The 10,112-nt window shown below is 35.0% G+C and overlaps 1 long non-coding RNA gene across 1 annotated transcript; it reads left to right on the forward strand.

Annotated features, from left to right (window-relative positions):
- The first annotated feature begins 942 nt into the window (after window positions 1-942).
- On the forward strand, window positions 943-3,757 carry LOC140805783 (uncharacterized). The gene is made up of 2 exons (XR_012112338.1): window positions 943-1,130; window positions 3,517-3,757. It is a non-coding gene; the product is annotated as an uncharacterized lncRNA (long non-coding RNA).
- The last annotated feature ends 6,355 nt before the right edge of the window (window positions 3,758-10,112 follow it).

Below are 10,112 nucleotides of genomic sequence, written 5' to 3' on the forward strand. Positions count from 1 at the left end.
TATGTCTAGGAGGCATAATGTTCCAAAATTTACCCAACACGTAAACCAACATGCAAGAATGCAAGTACGTAATATCCATATCATAAGATGCACGTAAATCAAATTTAAACATGTACATGTTAAAATCATGACTTTGATGCTTACTACATTAAGGAATTTTAAAACTTTTAAACTTACAGACTTGAGGCGTGACTTCGTGAGCTTCTCGCAACCGGCAGTAAGCATAACTGTAACGTCCCGAAAATTTAAAAGTCCACGTGAACCACATGCATGCAAATTATTAAATTTCTTTAGTATTTATTAAATTATTTTAAAGCATAAAATGCATGTTTATTTTATTAAATTGTGTCAAATTATTTTTATACATTATGATTGCATAATAGGATTTATTTCATGAAATTTTAAAGGTTCATGCATTATAGATTTTTAAATTTCATTTCGCGCTCAAACGAGGATCGGATACCGGAGAATTTTCAGGAAAAATTATTTTATTACACGATTAATTTTTATTACTTAATATAAGATGTTTTAAAGATGTTTTTCATGAATTAGAATTTATTGGATATTTTTATCCGTTTGATTTTAATTTTTAACGATACATAAATTTTATCGAATTGGGAGAATTTTTTAGGGTTCGGTTAATAATTTCAAAAACTTTCCAATACGAAATATTTTTCGGGAGTGTGTTTAGATTTAATGGGCATATTTTTAAGCTTATTCATCTTAAAACCTTTTTATTTTAATTGAAGGTCATTAGCACATATATTAATTAACATAAACTATACTTAAACTAAACCTAAACTACCCCACCTCATAATAGCCGACACCCTCACTCCCACCAGCCTTTATTCTTGAAAAACACCAACCGACACTTCCCTCCAATCATCAACTTTCTAGTGACTTGCTGCTTCAAAGCTTTCGGTGGTACCATTTCTCCTTCAAGCAAAGAGTCTCTTCGGTGGTTGGCTCCTCTATCATTGTCCAAGAAATTTCACCAAGGCACGCTAAGTATCTCCATTCTCTCAGTTTCTTTCAGCAGCAACATCAAGGAGCTTCGACCTTGGCTTGTTCTTGCGTTAAAACTCTCCCGGTGTCTCCCTCGTCTCGTTTTTGTTCATCAAACATCAAAGGCACACTTTGTATCCTTCTTTCTGCATCATTCACACCATTATATGCTGTTACATGTGTGCTCGCATATGAAAAATGTTTAAACCCGTTGTTGCTTCGTTTATGCTTCGTCTTATTCATGTAAAACCGTATTTTATGCATTTAAATCACGTGTTTGATGTTTGGGTGAAAGGGGCTGCTGCCGATCTTGGGTCATAAGGAGCTGTTCATGTCGAGGGTTATGTTAGAATAACCTGAGAGAGTCTCGGTTCAGGTCTATGCAGGGAAAAGCCGTTCCTTCGGGCGCTAGTGCATGCTTAAGGGCTAGATCGAGGATGGGTTCGGTCTCGGCTGTGCAAGGGCATCCCGAAACCTGGAACAGATCGTGAGGGGTCTGAACCACGGTCAAGGGAGGTTTGAACAAAGCTGGGACGAGGAGGAGAGTCGCTTGAGCGTTGGGAATGGAGTGAGGATAGAGAGCACTACGTGAGGAACAAGGGTTGTGTGAGTTGCGAGAGGCTGTAGACCTGGTGTAGCTGTCGTGGGGTTGTAGGCTCGTGTCTATTAAGTCCAGCAGGGTTCATTAGGGTCCCTAATGGTGCACCATAAAGTTCGGTTAAGTGTTAGAGAAGCAAGAACCAAAATAGTTAAGATATAAATTTATGTGGGTTTGGTTTGAAAGTTTCTGTACGTGGCTTGTGCAGGAATTATGGGACTCGTTTAAGCTTAGTTTAGGAGGTTCATTAGAGTCCTAATGGTGAGCAATAACGATCAATTAAGTGCTGGAGAAGCTAGGACTAAAACATTTATGAGTTGGGGCCATGTGTTGGAAGATGATTATACAAAGTGGGTGCTGAGAATTCCAGCAGCTCGCTGGCTCCTGATTCGATGGTTTTAGGATCTGGTTTTGGGGTTTTTAAGAGTTTTTAGATGCGTATTAGGTATGGTAAAAAGTTGGGGATAATTCGGTTAAGTTTAGGTTCGATTCGGGTTAAAATCGGGACTCCGGTCCAAGTTTTAAAAAGAATTGGTTAATTTATGAAATGGACTCGAATTTACGTCTAAGAATGATTTTAAATATGTTTTGGGATATTTTTAGGAGTTTGGTAAGTTTCAGAGCAAAATAAGGAGTTTTGGATTTATCCGGGATTTAATCGCCGTACGAAACATTAATTAAAGAATTAATTGAAACGCATAGATTTAAGCTTAATAAAATTATGGAAAATTATATTTAAGTTCAAATAATTATTAGAATTCTAAGTTTTTAATTTGGAAATTTTATGCTAAGGTTTGGTTTAATACGGGATTAAAACGCATTAAGATGTTATATTTAAGGATTAATTTAAAGGTCATCTATTTAAGCCAAATAAAAATATGGGAAAATTCTTGTAGGCTTAAATAATTCTTTGGCACATGTTAGAGTCAATGAAATTAAGAAAAGGTCACAAACGTGAAATTTTACGTCTAAGGGCAAAACGGTCATTTTTGGGGTTCCAGGCAAAATGGACATTTTGCACCCGAGGTGAGATTTTGGTCTTGGCAGCGCCCTGAGCACATCTTATCATGATTTAAATGTTTATGCATCACGTTCATGATTTTTATGTAATTACGATAAATACGTTGCATGCTTGGTTTAAAGGAAAAATTACGTATATGCATGATTTTATTAAGTGATGAATGTGATGACACGTTTTGAAGGAAGTGATTTAGTTGTGACTAATACGATGACACGATGACATGATGATATGATTGGAGATATCGTGAGGGAAAAGCCTCAGAGGGAGCCCGTTTACGGGAGAAGGCCCCAGAGGGAGCCCGACGATCGTATTTCCATTGACATGATATGATGATATGATAGGCCAAGGCCCAGTTGACGGGTGAGAGTGTCGCTGGTGTCCCCGCCGTCCAGTACTGTGGTTATACGTAGATGGATCCATCGACTAACATGATGACATGATGATACGAAAGTCACAGCTAATGAACTGAATTCAATTAAAAAGAAAATGTATACGTATATGATGACATGAAATGACATGATTTTACACGATATGATTTTACACGACACGTATACGTATATGATGACATGAGATGACATGATTTTAATACGATATGATTTTACACGACACGAACGTATATGATGACATGAGATGATATGATTTTACACGATATGATTTTTACACGACACGTTTACGTATATGATGACATGAGATGACATGCTATGATTATTACCATTTTTTTGAAAGGATACGTTTACATATATGATTTTTACTGCTGACACGAATGCTTTTAAGTTCATGAAAAGATATATTGAGTATGATATCTTTCACTGCTGTGTGCTACGTATATGTACTTGTTATTCCTGGTACAGGTGTGTTGAGTCTTTAGACTCACTAGGCGTGTGTGATGCAGGTGAGCTTAATGATGAGGAGACTGGAGGTGCCGAACTCTGAGTAGTCAGAACTGGTGCGGTGACACGACCCGAGGACCACACGTTTTCCGCGCATTTATGATTTTATGATATTGAGAGGAGATGAAAATTTTCCACGTTTATGATTTGGATGTTAGGATTTTTACTCGCTTATTTCCCATTATAATTTTTATTGGCAAATGCTTATGAGTATTTTTAAATGATATTTTCAGTATGACAGCATGCCTATTTTTATGTTAAAATAAATATGATTATTTTAAAAGATGAGTTTGATTATTTTTAAACGACGCTATTTTTATGGTCGAATATTTAAGATCATTTTAAATGTTATTTCGAAAATGCGAGCTTTTATTTTTTAAAAAAAATATCCAGTAGAATTTTAAAAATGAGTGAGACGTTACAGTTGGTATCAGAGCAAGGGTCCTGTATAGGGTTGTGCCACCGCCAGCTTCTGTCGCTCAGTCTTCAAGCCTCAAGTCTGTAAGCTTTTATGATTTAAATGATTTACTCTTATCACCTACATGTTAACATGATTTACGCTTGATGATAATCTACAGTATATGTTTAACTGCTTTTATGATTTAAGGATCTACTATTTTAAAAATCAAATTTAAATTGCACGTTGGTTACGTTTGGAATTGGACGTGTCTAAGAATTCGAATATTGGGCTTTAGGAGAGGTTGATAATGATTTGACTATATTTATTTTTAGGTCAGTAGTATTGATATCCTCTTTATGGGTCATAAGTTAAATCTGACAATTTTGAATGCTTTTGGGACTTGTAGATTTTCTAAGAAAATACCGATGGTTCTTGGTTGCTAGTTGAATTAATTTTTTTGGATTCCATGTAAGGATTAATGATTTGAAAACTACGACGATCTTTGGAAGTATAAAAACGTAGAATTTATTTAGGATGCATGCTCTACCTAGTGAGACCTAAGGATTGAATTGCATGGATTGAGAATTTTAAGGAACTAATTGTATTAACCAATAATTTGAGGACCTAAGTGCAACAATAAAATTCTAAGGGACTATTTCGAATTTACAAAACTTTGGGATTTTTAATTTTTAGTTTTAAGAATTTTAATGTTAATGAGGACAAGTGAAAAAAAAATTTATGGGGACAAAAATACAAATTTCGAAGAGTTATAGAGCCAAAATTATAATCCTCGAGAATTTTAAGGATCAAATTGCAAATTTTGAGGATTAAATTTGAACTTTTGAAGAACACTTGGGTAAAATCAGTAATTTTTGAGGTTATGAGAATTGATCTTGGGTCTAATAATCTTAATATTATTGAACTTTATGTTACGATAAACCAATAAAATGGAATTAAGTACGCCAAGAAATTATGGGTAATTGTGGAATTTCCTAAATTAAGGACAAATTGGATAATTTTTTAGGAAATTAAGAGTTAATTTTGTAATTTTTAAGAAATTCGGGGACTAGTTTAGCAGTAAGTGAGAATTGAATGATTTAAATGATAGGAAATTTTGATGATTTAGAATTGAAGGGATATTTGGTATCTTGAGATATCTGTGTTATGTAAGAAATTGTAATCAAAGACATTGTAGGATGAATCAATATGGGACTTGAAAATTTAAGTGTTAGTGAAATAATGTTGTGACAAATTAAGAATTTAAAGTGATGATAATTTAAGGTGAAGTTGATCAGTTAGTTAAGTTATAAGAGTGGACGTTGAGCTAACAACATTTTGGGAACTTAAGTTTGATGTATCATAAGGTTTAATCATGATATTATGAGTTAAATTTATACCTTTGTTGGAATTTGATTTTTCTAGAAAGTTGGGTACGATTGATGGTTAGGCTACTCGATAGACACATGTAAGAATCGAGATAGAAACCTTGTCTTGAGAAATTTTTTTGTAAGTCATTAAGAAACTTGAGAATAAGTGGTTATGTGTGTTGGAATTATGTTATCTAATACTATTTAGGTTGCGTAAGCTTGAATTTTAAGTTTATTAATTAAGTGTTCGTACGGAATATTTTGGGGTGAAATAAAAACAAAAAAAAGGAATTCGCGGTATTCAGCATAGGTTACCAAGGAACGAATATTTAGATTCTTATCGAGTAAGAAATCTAAAATCTTGATGTGAGAATTCTAGAACTCTATGTGTTATAAGCGTAGTTAATTTATTAGAGTTAGCCTAAGACCACCATGGGATAACTTATTAAGTTTATATGCTAGAATTAATTAAGCATTAAGGATACATAAGGATACGACATTCGTTTCAATGAGGAAAGTCCAAGGGTCTTAGGCTTCAACTCTATTGTAATTGGGAAGGGAATATTTTAAGCATGCAACTGATGCGATAAGGGTTTTACTAATTAGGTAGAAGATCGATATTGTATAATTGGGTTTTATGGATTAACATTATTCGAGGTTTAAGAATTACAACAATTTTACATCCGAGATGTAATTATAAATAATAAGTTACGTAAGTTTGTTCCGTAAGATAAATATTCGAATCAAGGATCTTAGGCTAATATTATTATGGGGTTGAGATAAATTTTAACTTTTAAGTTTCTTATCGAGGATATGTATCGATCAGTAAATTTTGGTGATAAGGTTTCTTAGGGTGAACTGCATAAATACAAATGTCATAGATCAATGAACATTATGGGTATAGTATAAGAAAAGTAAGACGCAATAAAAATTAGGACTATCATTTCTAATATTGGGAAGTTTGAGACCATAGTAGAATAGAACTAAATCACCCTAAGTCATTTTGATTTGTGATTCGAAATCGAGAATTTTGGTAGGCAAATATTATTAGGATTGAGGATGTAAGGACATCTTAACATTTATTTTATCAGAGTAGCACAGTGGAAGCGTGGAATATTGGGATTCTAGAATTAAGAGTCTAAATTTTTTTGTTTATTGAGGATAAACGAATTTCGGGGACGAAATTCAATTTAAGGGGAGGAGATTGTAACGTCCCGAAAATTTAAAAGTCCACGTGAACCACATGCATGCAAATTATTAAATTTCTTTGGTATTTATTAAATTATTTTAAAGCATAAAATGCATGTTTATTTTATTAAATTGTGTCAAATTATTTTTATACATTATGATTGCATAATAGGATTTATTTCATGAAATTTTAAAGGTTCATGCATTATAGATTTTTAAATTTCATTTCGCGCTCAAACGAGGATCGGATACCGGAGAATTTTCAGGAAAAATTATTTTATTACACGATTAATTTTTATTACTTAATATAAGATGTTTTAAAGATGTTTTTCATGAATTAGAATTTATTGGATATTTTTATCCGTTTGATTTTAATTTTTAACGATACATAAATTTTATCGAATTGGGAGAATTTTTGAGGGTTCGGTTAATAATTTCAAAAACTTTCCAATACGAAATATTTTTCGGGAGTGTGTTTAGATTTAATGGCCATATTTTTAAGCTTATTCATCTTAAAACCTTTTTATTTTAATTGAGGGTCATTAGCACATATATTAATTAACATAAACTATACTTAAACTAAACCTAAACTACCCCACCTCATAATAGCCGACACCCTCACTCCCACCAGCCTTTATTCTTGAAAAACACCAACCGACACTTCCCTCCAATCATCAACTTTCTAGTGACTTGCTGCTTCAAAGCTTTCGGTGGTACCATTTCTCCTTCAAGCAAAGAGTCTCTTCGGTGGTTGGCTCCTCTATCATTGTCCAAGAACTTTCACCAAGGCACGCTAAGTATCTCCATTCTCTCGTTTTCTTTCAGCAGCAACATCAAGGAGCTTCTACCTTGGCTTGTTCTTGCGTTAAAACTCTCCCGGTGTCTCCCTCGTCTCGTTTTTGTTCATCAAACATCAAAGGCACGCTTTGTATCCTTCTTTCTGCATCATTCACACCATTATATGCTGTTACATGTGTGCTCGCATATGAAAAATGTTTAAACCCGTTGTTGCTTCGTTTATGCTTCGTCTTATTCATGAAAAACCGTATTTTATGCATTTAAATCACGTGTTTGATGTTTGGGTGCAAGGGGCTGCTGCCGATCTCGGGTCATAAGGATCTGTTCATGTCGAGGGTTATGTTAGAATAACCTGAGAGAGTCTCGGTTCAGGTCTATGCAGGGAAAAGCCGTTCCTTCGGGCGCTAGTGCATGCTTAAGGGCTAGATCGAGGATGGGTTCGGTCTCGGCTGTGCAAGGGCATCCCGAAACCTGGAACAGATCGTGAGGGGTCTGAACCACGGTCAAGGGAGGTTTGAACACAGCTGGGACGAGGAGGAGAGTCGCTTGAGCGTTGGGAATGGAGTGATGATAGAGAGCACTACGTGAGGAACAAGGGTTGTGTGAGTTGCGAGAGGCTGTAGACCTGGTGTAGCTGTCGTGGGGTTGTAGGCTCGTGTCTATTGAGTCCAGCAGGGTTCATTAGGGTCCCTAATGGTGCACCATAAAGTTCGGTTAAGTGTTAGAGAAGCAAGAACCAAAATAGTTAAGATATAAATTTATGTGGGTTTGGTTTGAAAGTTTCTGTACGTGGCTTGTGCAGGAATTATGGGACTCGTTTAAGCTTAGTTTAGGAGGTTCATTAGAGTCCTAATGGTGAGCAAAAACGATCAATTAAGTGCTGGAGAAGCTAGGACTAAAACATTTATGAGTTGGGGCCATGTGTTGGAAGATGATTATACAAAGTGGGTGCTGAGAATTCCAGCAGCTCGCTGGCTCCTGATTCGATGGTTTTAGGATCTGGTTTTGGGGTTTTTAAGAGTTTTTAGATGCGTATTAGGTATGGTAAAAAGTTGGGGATAATTCGGTTAAGTTTCGGTTCGATTCGGGTTAAAATCGGGACTCCGGTCCAAGTTTTAAAAAGAATTGGTTAATTTATGAAATGGACTCGAATTTACGTCTAAGAATGATTTTAAATATGTTTTGGGATATTTTTAGGAGTTTGGTAAGTTTCAGAGCAAAATAAGGAGTTTTGGATTTATCCGTGATTTAATCGCCGTACGAAACATTAATTAAAGAATTAATTGAAACGCATAGATTTAAGCTTAATAAATTTATGGAAAATTATATTTAAGTTCAAATAATTATTAGAATTCTAAGTTTTTAATTTGGAAATTTTATGCTAAGGTTTGGTTTAATACGGGATTAAAACGCATTAAGATGTTATATTTAAGGATTAATTTAAAGGTCATCTATTTAAGCCAAATAAAAATATGGGAAAATTCTTGTAGGCTTAAATAATTCTTTGGGACATGTTAGAGTCAATGAAATTAAGAAAAGGTCACAAACGTGAAATTTTACGTCTAAGGGCAAAACGGTCATTTTTGGGGTTTCCAAGGGCAAAATGGACATTTTGCACCCGAGGTGAGATTTTGGTCTTGGCAGCGCCCTGAGCACATCTTATCATGATTTAAATGTTTATGCATCACGTTCATGATTTTTATGTAATTACGATAAATACGTTGCATGCTTGGTTTAAAGGAAAAATTACGTATATGCATGATTTTATTAAGTGATGAATATGATGACACGTTTTGAAGGAAGTGATTTAGTTGTGACTAATACGATGACACGATGACATGATGATATGATTGGAGATATCGTGAGGGAAAAGCCTCAGAGGGAGCCCGTTTACGGGAGAAGGCCCCAGAGGGAGCCCGACGATCGTATTTCCATTGACATGATATTATTATATGATAGGCCAAGGCCCAGTTGACGGGTGAGAGTGTCGCTGGTGTCCCCGCCGCCCAGTACTGTGGTTATACGTAGATGGATCCATCGACTGACATGATGACATGATGATACGAAAGTCACAGCTAATGAACTGAATTCAATTAAAAAGAAAATGTATACGTATATGATGACATGAAATGACATGATTTTACACGATATGATTTTACACGACACGTATACGTATATGATGACATGAGATGACATGATTTTAATACGATATGATTTTACACGACACGAACGTATATGATGACATGAGATGATATGATTTTACACGATATGATTTTTACACGACACGTTTACGTATATGATGACATGAGATGACATGCTATGATTATTACCATTTTTTTGAAAGGATACGTTTACATATATGATTTTTACTGCTGACACGAATGCTTTTAAGTTCATGAAAAGATATATTGAGTATGATATTTTTCACTGCTGTGTGCTACGTATATGTACTTGTTATTCCTGGTACAGGTGTGTTGAGTCTTTAGACTCACTAGGCGTGTGTGATGCAGGTGAGCTTTATGATGAGGAGACTGGAGGTGCCGAACTCTGAGTAGTCAGATGTGAAGGCCCTAAAACTCCTTGCTTGAAAATTTGCGGAAAATTAAAAATTTTCTTTTTTAAAAATAACTGAAATTGCCTCGTTCATAATTAAACTGATAAACAAAGTCAAAGTTTAAAATATCGCAGCGGAAGAAAATAAAGTTGCCAAAAATCACAATTTAAAAAAATTCCAACGACTGATAAAAATATTGTTTGAGAATTAAAATAGCAACTGCTGCACTGAGGTCCTCGGGTGCCACTACTGTCGACCCAAGCTGGCTCACCGGTCCCCGCCCTCGGCCCT

This window comes from Primulina eburnea, chromosome 11 (genome assembly GCF_022965805.1).
Source record: "Primulina eburnea isolate SZY01 chromosome 11, ASM2296580v1, whole genome shotgun sequence".
NCBI classification, from domain to species: Eukaryota; Viridiplantae; Streptophyta; class Magnoliopsida; order Lamiales; family Gesneriaceae; genus Primulina; species Primulina eburnea.